This window comes from Urocitellus parryii, unplaced genomic scaffold, assembly GCF_045843805.1.
Source record: "Urocitellus parryii isolate mUroPar1 unplaced genomic scaffold, mUroPar1.hap1 Scaffold_35, whole genome shotgun sequence".
Taxonomy (NCBI): Eukaryota; Metazoa; Chordata; class Mammalia; order Rodentia; family Sciuridae; genus Urocitellus; species Urocitellus parryii.
In genome coordinates this window covers 2,681,231-2,696,685 of record NW_027553167.1, presented here as the reverse complement: position 1 = coordinate 2,696,685, position 15,455 = coordinate 2,681,231, and the positions used below count along the sequence as shown (strand labels likewise).

The 15,455-nt window shown below is 39.8% G+C and overlaps 1 pseudogene; it reads left to right on the top strand.

Annotated features, from left to right (window-relative positions):
* The first annotated feature begins 12,967 nt into the window (after positions 1-12,967).
* On the top strand, positions 12,968-13,114 carry LOC144252006 (small nucleolar RNA SNORA70; annotated as a pseudogene).
* The last annotated feature ends 2,341 nt before the right edge of the window (positions 13,115-15,455 follow it).

The window sequence follows — 15,455 nt, the reverse complement described above, 5'->3', positions numbered from 1 at the left end:
GCACCCAGGGGAGAGGACACTCCCCCCTCCAGGGGGAGGCCCCCCAGCCTGGTTATCTGGGGAAGCTCCCCAATGCATCCAGGGCAGTGGGACACTTCCCCTTTCAGTGGGAAGGCAACCCTAACCTGGGTGTCCTGGGACCTCCCCAGCGCACCCAGGGCAGAAGGGCACTCTCCCCTCCTGGGGGCAGGCCCCTTTGACCTGGGTGTTGTGGGGGAGCTCCCCGGGCACCCAGGGGAGTGGGCACTCCCCCTTTCAGGGGGGAGGCACCTCGGACCTAGGTTTTGGTGGGGGTCTGAGCTCCCCCTGGCACTCAGGGGAGAGGGCACTCCCCCCTCCAGGGGGAGGCCCCTTGGACGTGGGTGTCTGGTGGAGGAGAGCTACCCCCTTCCCATCGCTCATCCAGGGGAGAAGGCACTCCCCTCTTTGGGGGAGAGGCCCCTCGGACCTGGGTGTCGGGGTAGGAGGGGGGAGCTCCCCCTTGCACCCAGGGGAGAGGGTCCTCCCCCCTCAGTGGAGGAGGCCCCTTGGACCTGGGTGTCTGGGCGCCGGGGTGGAGCTCCCTAGCGCACCCAGGGCATTGGGGCACTCCCCCTCCAGGGGGGAAGCCCCTCTGACCTGGGTGTCTTGGGAGCTCCCCAGAACACCCAGGACAGAGGAGGCACTCCACCCTCCAGGGAGGGAGTCCCCTAAGACCTGGGTGTCAAGGGGAGCTCCCCACTGCACCAAGGGCAGAGGGTCGCCCCTCCCTCCAGGGATGATGGAAGGGTTGGAGAAAAATGGGGAAAAGAGTTTTATTGCTTTGCTAGCTAAGGAGAAACATGGTGGTCTCTTGTCACAGGGGGTGTGATTCTCTCTGCCTTGGGGAATACAGGGCTGTTAAGAGGGAAATGAAGGCTAGCTTTCAAATATGATGGGTAGATATAATTAATGGGCATCTATTGGGTGTCCTTGACAGCTGTTGCTGGAATTCCTAGGGTTGAGATTTTCTTTCTTCTTGTGGGCAGTGACAATCTTCCAGTGAATAGCATGATAGCTTAGCCTGGGACTGGGAAAATGTTAATCTTGTTTCCCTTATGTTAAAGATAGAGTTGGAAGAAGGAAAAACCATGTCAGTTTTAAAATAAGCCACCTGATCCAGTATGGTAGCACATACTTGTAATTGCAGTGGGTGCAGATGTCGAGGACAGGAGGATCACAAGCTCAAAGCCAGCCTCAGCAACTACGAAAGGCCCTAACCAATTTATCCAGAGCTGTCTCAATATGAAAAGGGCCAAAATTTTTGCTCAGTGGTTAAGCACCTGTGGGTTTACTCCCTGCTACCCAAAATAAATAAACAAATAAATTAAAATGAAATAAGCCACCTAAGGTGTATCATCAGAAAATGATCCTAACTACATTTCCTTCTTTCTTGGTATAAACCATGATTAAGTAGGTGTATGCATAGGTAAATAACCATGGTTCTGCACTTTTAACCAGTGCATTTTGTGCACTTTCAGATATATGTTTTATCTCAAAAATAGAGTAGGTACAAAGATCCTAGACTAGAATTTCAAAATGATATGAGACTGGTAAGACTATAATAAGTAACACTCCCCCCCCCAAAAAAAAACAACAAAAAAAATTGTGAATACAAATGCACACCAAAATGTGTATTGTCCCCACCAATTAAGTGAAAATAGTTGTGATTACATTTTTCATCTCAACTTCCCCCTAAACTCACTCCACTCCAGTTATCTCCTTCCAAAGGATACTACTATGCTATATGTGTTACTCCCTTGACGTCTTGGGTTCATGGACTCTGTGCAGCATGGAATTGAAGAACAGGACACAGAGACTTATTGCAAGTAACAACAATAGACTTCTCTGTAGAGAGTGGCCTAGAGTCAGAAATTTTGGAGTATTCTTTTTATAGATTCTGGATTTTCTCCTTTTCTTATGTTCTCTGCTCTCCATGCTTTTCTCTCTGTTGTTTATTTTTGCCCTCACAGTTGTACATGCCTCTATTTTAGTTGTTTTCTTGGATACCCCACTTAGATGCATGAATACAGAAGTAAATATCTGACTAGGTTCCCTTCTTGTGCTCATAAGCACTTTTCATCAACCCAGAAGTTGATCTCATTGGAGGACCTTCTCCATGCTCCTCTGGTCTGCATCCACCCATGACTTCTTCACTTGGCATCTTGCCCTGCCTGGCTATGCCCTTCTATATCTCTCTCATATGGACAAAGCAGTGGTTTTTATGCCAGTCTTGGATGTCAGAAAAAGTTTCAAGTTGCTCCAGTGTTGAAGATTAACCCCCTGAGAAATGTTAACCAAGCATAGAATGCAAGATTTTTATTTTTTAAATTTGTTCTTTTTAGTTATATATGATAGTAGAATGCAATTTGACATATCATATATACATGGAGTACAAATTCCCATTTTTGTGGTTCTATATGATGTAGAGTTACACTGGCCATGGATTCATACATGAACTTAGGAAAGTCATGTCTGATTCGTTATACTGTATTTCCCATTCCCATCCCCAACTCTTTCCCCATTTTCCCCTGCCCAATACTGTGGACCTCCATTCCTCCTTGCCACCTATTGTGAGTCAGTATCTGCATATCAGAGATAGAGCATTCAGCCTTTGGCTTTTTAGAGTTGGATTATTACTTAGTATGATAGTCTCCAGTTCCATTCATTTACTGGCAAATGTCATAATTTAATTCTTATTTATGGATAATATTCCATCATATATATGTAGCACATTTTCTTTATCCATTCATCTATTGAAGTACACTTTGGTTGGTTCCATAGCTTAGCTATTGTGAATTCAGCTGCTTAGAAAAATAAGTGGGGTCATGTCGAGTGCCTCTCCCTGATGAAGAAGCAATATCTAAATGGCTTTTCCAGCAAGTTTTATTTATATATGTCTCTTCATCAAGTTAAAGACTATAAAAGCATTATGTTTTGTGCTCAAGAAAGTTACAGGACAAGAACCATCTATGTAGCTTTACTACAGTTGCAATGTTCAACATTAGGAGCTTTGGACAGCAGTCAAGAAGCCCAGTGTCTAAAATTAGTGGTAAGCAGGTATGCTCAGGAGTAGCAGTACTGGTGAGATATTGTGGTTGTCCTGCATGCTCGGAATTCCTCTATCCCTAGGAGTTATGCACCTGAGAATAAGATCAAAGCTGATAGGACTCTTGCACAGAGCCTCTCAGGGTGGGCATTAACCAGGCAGCAGACATGCCACAGACATGAAGTCATTAGAGACCCCCAATCTCAGTCACTGCTCTCCCACTCTCTGTCATTGCTCTCCACACCTTTCTTGTCTCTTGTCTTCTTGCTCTTATTTGAATCCTTGTCTGTCAGTGGGGAACCCAAACTAAGGCCGTCAAATTTCTAGTTCATTTATCATATACAACTGTATACAATTCATAGTATCTCTGAATTTCTGACCATTTGGTTAACAAGTCCATTTATTTGTGCTTTAATAATTTCTATTGTGTATTATAATAACAAGAATAGTTATCATTTACTTTTTCAAATAACTTTTACAAGCATATTAACCTAATTCAGTGTTCCTTCACTCACATATATTTTTCTTTTAAATGTTTTTTGGAATTATGGAAATATCAATTGACAAGAGATCTGAAAGATTACTAGTGAAGACCATTATCACTAAACCCCTAAGTAAAAATATAAAGAAGAAAAGCAAAACTGTTTTGGAAAAAAGTGAGGTGGGGCAGATGCAGAAGAGCTTAAATTCCACTTAAAAGGTCTGGAATACCTGAAGTTTTTAATTTCTTCTTCTGCAGCTAAATGGGCGTTGCTCTGTCCTATTAAATCACTGTCTAAAAAGTGACCTAGTATTGTAAAGGTGATTGAACTCTAAAAAATTCTTAAGTTGTTGGAGGTAAATCATCTCAGTATTACCAGGCATTAGACTTCTTAGAGAGAAGGAAAGGGTTTAGGGATGTTAGGAGGAAAGTCACTTGATTCAAGTCCCCCTGGGGTGGATTGTTAACCTACTGGAGTTAACTGCCTTTTTTGAACACTCTTCCTGTGCTGGAAAATTCTCCAACTTTTGATTCCAGGCCTTCCTGTGACAGAGTCAGATACCTTCTCCTACCTCCCACTTAAGTTGGAACCAGTGAGTGATACAGGATATTCTAATAAGACACACTCATGCAACACCTCAGAACAAAGACAAGCTTCCAAAAAACTTTCTGAGTCAGCCGTGAGCTTCAGTGATGATGCCATTTGGTGACTCCACTGGGACCCATCTTCTGGTAGCCTTTGCACATATCTCTGGGCCTTATGACCTTCAAAACTGATGTTCTGCTCCTCCTGAAGACTCTTGTGCTACCAATAACATATGATACATTTCATTACTGCTTAAAATATTTAGAATTAATTTCCCTTACTAGGAACTATAACTTTAACTATAACTTTCATTTGTTCTGTTATATATAAAACACTTTTGTTGTGGATAAAGTATCTCTGAAAGTTATAGTCTCAATTAAATCCTAATCTCAAAATTGTATGTCTAAAACAGGAAGATTTGTCCCTGTATTCCTTGGTTAAATTTTGTACCATTTTACTGGAAGTTTGAAAGTAAGGGAGGGTGCTGTGATTGTGACTCAGTGATAGAGCACTCTCCTAGCACACTTGAGGCCCTGGGTTCAATCCTCAGCACCACATAATTAATAAGTAAATAAATAAACAAATAAATAAATGCATTTTAAAGAGTTTTTAAAAAGCAAGGGGGACTTTTTCTTTTGTTGTATTTGGAGGAAACCATTATTAGCCCAGAACCAAGTGAATTAACACTCTCTAAAATTTCCAATAATTTTGGAAGTTGAACATAAATTATTTTTATATCATATATTTACAATTTTCATTTGTACATTTTTAATTAGTATGATTTGGGTTCCAGTAATGTTAGAACTGTTATTTTTTTAAATTACAAATTAAATACTAATTTTATTTTTTTTATTTTTTCTTTTTTTTATTGGTTGTTCAAAACATTACAAAGCTCTTGACATATCATATTTCATACATTAGATTCAAGTGGGTTATGAACTCCCATTTTTACCCCAAATACAGATTGCAGAATCACATCAGTTACACATCCACATTTTTACATAATTCCATATTAGTAACTGTTGTATTCTGCTACCTTTCCTATCCCCTACTATCCCCCCTCCCCTCCCCTCCCATCTTCTCTCTCTACCCCATCTACTGTAATTCATTTCTCTCCTTGTTTATTTTTCTATTCCCCTCACAACCTCTTATATGTAATTTTGTATAACAATGAGGGTCTCCATCCATTTCCATGCAATTTCTCTTTTCTCTCCCTTCCCCTCCCACCTCATGTCTCTGTTTAATGTTAATCTTTTCCTCCTGCTCTTCCTCCCTGCTGTGTTCTTAGTTGCTCTCATTATATCAAAGAAGACATTTGGCATTTGTTTTTTAGGGATTGGCTAGCTTCACTTAGCATAATCTGCTCTAGTGCCATCCATTTCCCTGCAAATTCCATGATTTTGTCATTTTTTTAGTGCTGCGTAATACTCCCTGGTGTATAAATGCCACATTTTTAAAGACACAGAGTTGACTTTTCAAATACTGACATTAAATTCTCACTTTACCTCAAAATTTTGGTAATATTAAGATACTAGGACAATGAACTTAAGGATCCCTGAGTTCAATCCCTGCTACAAAAACAATAAGGCAATACTTAGGACATTATTTTTGAATAGACTGAAAATAAGACTAGTTATTGAAAACATATCTTGTAACAGGCTACATTTGGCTGTGGCCTTGATCATTGTTACTTTACTTCAAAATTGGAAGTGAAAAGGAAAATCCCTAATTCCAAGTATTGAGAAAGCAGTCAAGGTATCACCTCTGCATCTCCCCAGCATCTCCTCAATTCACATCAACATTCTATTATGTGGCTCTGTAGATAATTGGGAAACCTGTATAGTCTTCCCTAACTTCTTTAGGAGATTGTGATGTTCCACCCTCCTTATCCAACAGATGTGACTTGTTCATCGATTGATAATTCTCTAAGATCCAACCTCCAAATTTTCAGGACAATTACCCTACATTTTACTCTCATATCTTTTTCCCATGGGGAAAAATGAAGTTGACCATGGAAAAGCCTTAGTATTTTTGCTGTGAAAGACCTGCATTTTAATTATGGCAATTTACCTGAGTCTCATGTTTAATGGTGAACAATATGAATTGAAATGTTTGCTAATGTGACATAACACTTAAGGAAGGAACAACCTTTCACAGGCAACATGTGGCAGTGATTTAATTCACTGTGGTAGAAACGTACCAGAGCCTGAGACATCACCTCCCATTATGAATAATTTTACATAAAAACTTATGGGTGTCTGCCATTTTATTTACATGTGCCATGGGGAAAAATACAAAAAAAAGCTAACATTATTTGGCTTGCTGTCAAATGTTGTCTCTATGTTTGTTGTCTGCAGTGCTCTCATTCAATGCATTCTAATAAGTTTTTAAGAATGCATGAATTACAGTCAGAGAAAGGCTGGGATGACACACACTCATTATAGAATATAAAGGAATGAAACATTATCTATTGTTTGGCATGCCAGAAACTCTTAATACCCTTTATCCTTAAGAACTAAAACATTCTCAGTGCAACTGGGCATTCACCACTTGGCATAATTTGAAGTTCTTCTTTAAGAGGCTTTAAATCTTAAGTCATGCTTGAGGTATTCTGCAAATTTGATCTCCTCCAGATTTTATCAGGCTACTTTAGTATCTGGGCTTTGGAAAGCCTCTTCCCTCCATGGCTATTAGAGGTTCATAGTTCATTGGGTGTATCTTGAACCAAGCAAAGGTAAATGTGAAATACAGTGTTGTTTCTGTGAAGGCATGAAGGATGCATGCTCATCCTGTTGATCTTTGCATGTTATATCCAGTCAATGATGAAACAAATTTAAAATTTATAGCATTAATCATATCAATTGTTTTAGGTGAAAAAATAATTTGAACTCTTATTTGTGCTTCGATCATCCCTATACAATGGCAAATCAGTATATTCAACTTGCCTGCCCATTGCTGGAAGTAGAGCTTGTATTTTAAGTGACCAGAACTAAGAAACTTCCCCCTGGATCCATAGCCCATTTATGCATGCTAAAGCCTTCAGCAAGAAATTTCCTAATGCCAAGAACAATCCTAGTATATTCTAACACTGGCTGATATTCCCAGCAGCTGCAAGTAGAATGTGTAGCCTTTAGGAGAGGATTCTGTACAGGATACCACAGTTTCTGGAACAACTAGGTAATGTGCTCATGATCACAGAAATAGTAAAATGCTGAAATCTAACCCAAGTCTTTCCAACCTTAGCCTGCCCTCTTAGCTTTGATGCTATATCAGTTCCCATTGCCATACCTATCTGGCCAAATTGCTAATATCTGTTAGAAAATTTATATTTATAATACATTTTTTATGGTTTAGAAATGTCTAATACACCTTGTCCTTCAAATTAACAGGTGCTGATGGGCCAGTTCATTGCCTCGTGTTCTCCCTGGGTCAGAGACAGGGTCAGCCACTCTAAAATTGAAACAAAGCCAGATGTTAGTTTAGGAGTAATGATAGATCTTAATAAATAATACACTGTTGCAATGGAGAAGAGTACAGTATGTACTGAACTAAACTTCCATTTATACAGTGGTAACTCAACATTTTATTTTATTTTTCTAGTTTTTGTGTTTTTGTACCAAGGATTGAACCCAGGGGTACTTAACCACTGAGCCATATCCCCAGATTTGCTACCCCCATTTTTTTGATAAAACACATTTGTTGATAGTTATTTTTCCCCATAATTAAAGGTCTTTTGGGGTGGTTGGTATCAAAATAACTTTGGTTTTCCAGGGCATGTGGGTATATGCCTGTAGTCTCAGCTCATTGAGAGTCTCAGGCAGGAGGATCACAAACTTGAGGCCAGTCTGGTCTCAAGTAATACCTGGTGTCAAAATAAAATACCGAATTGAAGTGGTACCCTTCACCCTCAATGGTAGAGTGCTTCTGTAACATTGGTCATGAGTCATTCTAACCTTAGTAATTTAAATCTTTTCATTTTTATTTATTTCAGTGTTTTTCCAGTGATTTCATCTTAGATATATTGATTATTTAGATACTCATTGTCCCTCTCAAAAGTTTTTTTTTTAAATGTTTGGCTTCATCTATATTTTTTTGAAGTTCTATTTTATTAATGTCTGTTTTCACTTTATTATTTCCTTCTTTTGTTTTCCTTAGATTTCTGGTGTGCCTTTTCCTTTTTTGTAAGTTAGAAGGGTAAATTATTGGGTTGAGAGTGCTTTTCTTTTATAATGTAGGTTTCCATGTTCAAAGAGGAAACTCAACTAAAAAAATTGCAAAGAACTTGGAAATAAATGAAAGTGAAAATGAAAGGTCGCAAAACATATGGAGTAAAGCAGAAACAGTTCTTAGAGGAAAACTAGTAGCTTACATGAAAACTAGTAGCCATAAAAACCTACGTTATCCCAAATCTAGGAATTCCAGCAACAGCTGTCAAGGACACCCAATAGATGCCCACTAATTATATCTACCCATCATATTTGAATGCTAGCCTCCGTTTTCCTCTTAACAGTCCTGTATTCCCCAAGGCAGAGAAAATCACACACTCTGGGACAGGAGTCCACCATGTTTCTCCTTAGCTAGCAAAACAATAAAACTCTTTTCCCCATTTTTCTCAAACACTGCCATCTTTATTGGATAGACAATGGGGACAAAGACCACGCTTTAGGTAGCAGAAAGGGTACTCCATAATGTTCCTTCTGCACCTTCTCATTTTATTATCCCTCAGAAGGGTCAATCAGTATTATCAGTCCTATCAACATCTGCTCCCTTTAATGACAACAAAATCAATGAAACAGGGCTGGTGTTGTGGCTCGGTGGTAAAGGGCTTACCCTGCATGCGTGAGGCTATGGGTTCGATCCTCAGCACCACATAAAAATAAATTAAAAAACAAAAGAACACATTGTGCCTATCTACAACTAAAAATATATATTTTTTAAAAATCAATGAAACATGAAAACAAAGAGGGACATTTGGGAAATGCAAGGAATTGAAGAAGAGGACACAGAGACTTATTGCAAGAATCATCTTAACAATCAGCTTGAGCGATTGTTAAATGCCAACCATCTGGCGATAAAACCCTGGTGCCAGCCATTTTTCAGTGAAGGCGGGTCCCACTGCGCCTCACGGCCAGCTTCGGACTTTTCAGGGGTTGGAGCAGCTGCACACGGGTGGGGTAAAGCAGCGCCCCAAGCCCAGTTTCTGACTTTTCCCGTGTCAGACCAGCTGCACCTCAGTAGGGTTAAGGCACCGCCCCGCCAAGGTTGGGACTTTTGGCCAGGTGGACCAAAGCACAGAAGGCTGGGTAGGGCACCACCACCCGCCCAGGTTGGTAGTTTTCGCGGGGTAGACTGGCAGTACCAAGGAGGGGTAAGGCAGCGCCCCACGCCCAGGTTGGGACATTTCACGGGTTGGGTGAGCGGCACCGCCCCAGGCCCATTTTCAGACTTTCCCCGCACCGGAGGTGGGGTAAGGCACCGCTCAACTCCCAGGTTGGGACTTTTCACAGGGTGGACCAGCCCCACGCAGGCGGGGGTAAGACACCGCCCATCCACGCGGGGGTTTTGACTTTTTGCGTGTTGGACCAGCCGCAAGCAGGCGGGGTTAAGGCAGCGCCCCACGCCCACTTTCGGACTTTTGGCAGGGTGGACCAGCCGCAAGCAGTGGGGTAAGGCAGTGCCGGATGCCCAGTTTCTGACTTTTCGGTGGATTGGAGGCACCACACCGCAGGCGGGGTAAGGCACTGCCTTTCTGTCCTGCGCACTGGGGTTAGTGCTCTACCTCATTTCCTCCAGGCTCTGACCTGGATCCTGCACTCGCTGCACTCCTGTGTGCTTGAGCAGAAGGCAGGTCAGAGCTCTGTCCCAAGGGTGGACATGAGGCGGTCCAGGCGCACTCTAGAGGTTTCCGTGACTGTGTGGGTGCTGTTGCTTGGCGGATTCCGTGGACCCACGGGGTGGAGCGACTGAGAAGAACTGGCGGGAGCTGCAGGAAGGAGCGGGAATGGCAGAATTGTGAGTGTGGGGAGTTTCTCTCTCCATGCCGGCCAGAGTCCCTATGAGCCCGCACACCCGACCTCCTCCCTTTCCTCAGGACGTTGCCTCTCAGTCACGGAGCTGCGCCCAACTCCTCCCGACACCCAGCTCCCCAGGGGGCTGCAGCCAGTTGGGTGCCTCCTCCTGTTTTCCCACCTGGGAATAGTAAGCTGCTTCTACATTGTGTTCCCCCACTTCTTTGCTAGTGTTCTGGTGTGCCACAGGATCTGTGCTGTGTCTGATTCTCTCTCAACTTTTTGTCAGTGCTTCAAGATTAGGATTCGGAAATAATGGATGGGGTGGCGTCTGATTAGTTCCCATGGCGTTTGTTTGAGAATGATCCTTTACAGACATCCAGACTTACTTTCGTTAAGCTTTCCGCACAATCTCTAGCCTTTTGTTTTCCTTAGGAAACATCTGTTTGTGCTGCTGGAATTTGGGATTTATTTTGTTGTTGTTGCACATGCTAAGTGGAAATAGGGTTATTTAAAAAATATGTGTGCCCCCTCCTCACATTCTCTTTCTGCATCTCATTTTTCCATTGTGTATTCACAATGTAGAGGATCCTTGATTTTGTGACTCCTGGGACTTTTTAAGTGATATTGCATTGAAAGATAAAATGAATTATTACGGTGGTTATTACAAACTCCTAATAGAGCTGGGTTGCAGTAGTTCAAACAGACTCGTGTGTCTTGTGTGGTGTTTCAATTTAAAGTCCTTCTGCTGAAGTAGTAAATAGCTGTCTCTAATTTAGATGCTAAATGGAGTGGGATAACCGATATTGGCCAATAGCACCATTATTCTCTATTGTCTGTGCATTGCACACTTTAAATACATTATCATAGTTAATTCGATAATGATAGCATTATCCCATGAGACAGATGAGAAACAAATGCCTAAATACCTTAATTGACCCATGTGGCTATTGCTATACTAGCTTTCTTTGGGCTTCCAGAATAAGCATTGATTGTTAAAACACCTGCATGTTTAAAACTCAGGCAAATACTCATGGATCCTGGATGAAGTAAATTGGCAGTTAAGGAGGCAAGTGGGAGTGGACAATGCCAAAAAGACAACCCAGAAGACAGGTTCAGTGACTTTTGAGTCATCAAAAATAAGAACAAAAATAAGATAGGGAAAAATGTTTAGTATGCATATAATCTGCAACTTGATGGAAGGAGTCTTCAGGCACTGTTGAAGCTGTGGAGGAGAGGAAGTATAATCATTGGCAGCATTTGTTTTTTCCATCAGTAGATTGTTTTAGTTGGGGACCTGTAAAATAGCTAATATTATAAACAATATGTTAAGCACTAGTGATTGTAAATTTATAAAATACACTCAAATATTCAGGATATTTTTAAACTCATTTGGTCAAATTGTCAGTATAACATCAGAAGAGGTATTAAGGAGAATATAACAAACATACTACACTGATGATGAGCTAAATCCAAATTAAAGCATCAATCAGAAACCATAGGAGAGTGTTTTCCTTCATTGTCCTTGGCTAAGGATTCTAAAGGTTCAAGAATTCTTTTAAAAATACAAGGTACAATGGTTTGTAAAAAGCAATAATTGCTGCACAGAGTGGCATACACCTGTAATCCCAGCTGCTCAAGTGGCTGAATTGAGAGGATCACATTTTAAAAGGTAGCCTCTGCAACTTAGCAAGGCACTGTCTCAAAATTTATGAACGGGGGTGGGGGGCTGGGGATGTGGCCCAGTGGTTGAGTACTTTGGACTCAATCCCTGATACCAGAAAAAAAAATGAAAAGTAAAGAAATAAAGAAAAATATTTACTAGCCTTAACAGTCTGCTTTTTATTATAAGCGAGTTATTTTCAGTTAATGTATTTCTGATCAGAAGTTGTTATAGAAATATTTTAATTGAAATAAAACTTATTGTTAAGGAGTTTGAGTTTTATGTATAGTACTAATTTGATTACTCTTTGGTGCCTGTTTTGGAATTTCTCCTAAATCAGGTCAAGAAAATGAAAATACAGAAAGTGTATTTTTTTAGCATTTTTATGCTTCATTTGTTCTGGTTCCATAAGCTGAGGCAAATTTCAGAAAGCAAAATTGTAGGGAAAAAATAGGACCTGAGAAGATTATGAATGCCATTAAAATGCTAGTGTGGTTGGGCATAGAATTTGTAAGCTCAGGGTCTTGGAAAATGGCTAGCCAAGAGTTTGTTTTTTTTTTTTTTTAACCTGCTTAATATTTATGTGGGGGTTAGGTTTTGAAATAATACTTTTAAATAAAAATGCAGGTCTCTAGCTTCTTTTAATATTAGTAGGCTTCCTTCTTGGGCCAGCCATCCCTCTGGCAGTTCTACAGCATAGTAATAGCTGCCTTAAGTTGGAACTTGGGTTTCCTCATTCACCGTAGACCAAGGTAATTTTTTTTCATTTTTCTAACAACTTACATTTGATTCTGCTGTATATAATTCTTAAAATGATAAATTAAAAAATTGAGGCTTCTTGTAGCCACATTGTACTAGAAAAATCCAGGGGATTTTAAGGGGCAATTATTATTCATGTGAAAATGCTCTTCTAACTTTAAAAATTTATTCTAAGGATTTCTGTTATGGAGGGTTATTATCCTTAATGAATAGTTCTTTTTTGTTTCAAGATGCAGCATGAAGCTTTATTGTGAAGATAAATATCCATCTTTGGTGGGGAAAACTCACAGAATGATTAGTCATTTATAAGGTTATGTTATCTGAATCTCCTTTTTCCACATTATGTGCTCCAAACCTTTCATTACATTTTGAAGACATAATGTTCTACATCTAGTTAAATTAGCCACAGCTACTTAATCCCACTTCACTTATCATCTTTCTGATGGAAGCTCAGCATACAGTGATTGCCAAAGCAGATTCCCTGGTTATGTATACAACTCATACCTGGTTTCTGTTGTTTGTGTTGCTCTAAGGGACCTTGAGTACATCATCCTCTCCCTATTTCTCTTATCAATTTTTGTGCTCTGGACTCCAGACTAGTATTTAATTTGTTTTTGAGAAGTCTGATAACACTCTTGTCATAGAAGATATTGTCCATGCCATCATTTGCAACTCACCAAGCTTCAGAATAAGGGCATAGTAGTAATAGCTACCTCAAGTTGGAACTTGGGTTTCCTCATTCACCATAGCCCAAGGTACTTTCTATTTTTCTTTCAAAGTCATTTTTATTTGACTCTAAAATTGAATTTCATATCTAATACCTATGTTTTAAGAATATGGGCTCTTAATAACAAAGCCCTAAGGTCATAAGGTCAGATACACTCTTGTGCTCGTTCCCTGCACAACTAGTGGGTCTTGTCCTTGAAGCTTCTCTCTCTACCGGCGTCAATCTTATTCGTGGTGGTCACAATAAACCTGGGTACCTGATTGCACTGTCCCAAATAGTAACCATTTATTGATCACTTAGCTATTGCAACTCCTGAAGTTTTGCATTTCTGGTTTAATCCTCACACAACCTTATGAGATATATAATATATCATATTGCAGTTAAAAAAAAACAGGTTAATTCTCAGTCAGTAGTGCTTGACACATGGTTAATAACAAGTGTAAGCTGGGATTGTCACCACCTTTATTATTAAAGATTCATAGTCTTTCCCATTTTAGCAGCAACATAAACTGTCTTTTTCTTGTATGTCAGGTATGATTTGATTTGAAACCGAAGAGCCTGTTTTTTTTCTGTTAATTCATCCCTAGTATTTTTAATAATTATTGATCAGTGTAATTGATCAAGTGCTTACATATATACACAAATGTCTTCAGTAATCAAAGTTGACAAATTTTAAATTGAGCTAATATACAGTAATGTGTTTTATAAAGTTGTTTTAATTACATAATTTGAATATTCTTCATTAATAACAAAACTCAATTATTTTAGGCACAATTTCCACAATCTTAATATCACTGAAATAATTCAGAATCACCTTATATTAGTACCTGTTCCAATTAAAACCTGCTCTATGTCCTTTATCACTTGTAGGACTGAATGAATGGTTTATCATAACTGCTGTTCCTACTCTTAGTCAATTAGTATTTGAAGATTCTCAGTTATGGAGAAGGATGCATCATAGTGTAATCATATCAGCAGGCCTCTACCTAGGATTAGGTTTGAAGAGTTGAGGTAATCTCATTTAGCAAGTATTTTAGAGAGCTCATTTTGCTTTACTAGTGCCCTAACTTCCTTTAGAGAGACAAATGACACATGAAGCAGTCATGGTTGTCAGAGATTTGCAGTTATTTGGGAAGTGATGCTCTTGTGAAAAGGTGTGATCATGTTCAGCATAGGAGATGATTGAGCTTAGAGTGCTGGTGAGTCCTTTGGGAAATAGGGTGAGGGGGGGAAATCTACTGCTTACTGGAGCAATTCCTGGAGCCAAGCCTTGGGGAGGAAGTAGTGGGTGATAGGGTATTGTTAAGTCAGAATGAACAAAGGACTCTTTCATCTGCAATATCAGGTCTTTTCGTTTTATTGATATTCTAATCTGGAGTTGGAAAATCTCAAATCTGCCTACTGGCTTTGCACCTTGATGTCATTATCTGGTAAGCTAAACATTAAGGAGTACTTCTTCTCATTTAAAATTTTGCCAACAAGGTGGCAATTCTATTGGGTATGGGAGTGCATGCTTCTTACCACAGTGATTCAGGAAACTAAGACAGGAGAATCAATAGTTTGAGGCCAGCCTCTGCAATTTAGCAAGACCCTGTCTCAATGTAAAACAACAATAACAACAACAACAAAGGTTGGAGATGTAGCTAAGTGGTAGAGCACTCCTTGATTCAATCCCCATTTCTGCAAAAAGAACAACATAAAAACAATTGGGAAGATCCTTGTTTATGTATATATCTTGTTTTTTCTTGTCCACTTTTCTAATTTCATTTTGGCATTTTTAGTCACCCATCCTCCCTTTGTATCTATTTAAATTTCTTTTTTCTGTATCCTGTAAGTGTTTCTCTCCCTCTCTTTTCACTCATTCCTTTTTCCACATTCCCTTTAGTTGGCTATAATCAGTATTCCTATTTCTTTTTTACTTGTCAATACCTGTGAAGTGATGTTGAATACACTGCCCTTTTTCTCATGGCATTTACTTTGCCTTTTTCTCTTAATTTCTGCTTGTTGAATTCTTACCCTTCCCTTAAAGAACAGGTAAAGCTCCATCTTCTCCTTCAAACTTTGTGGCTTTGGTGGGATCTTCCTTGTGGCCATTTTCTCTGGATGGAAAAGGATCCCCTAATACTGTGGTAGGTAGGTAGTAGGGAACTACTGATATTTTGCA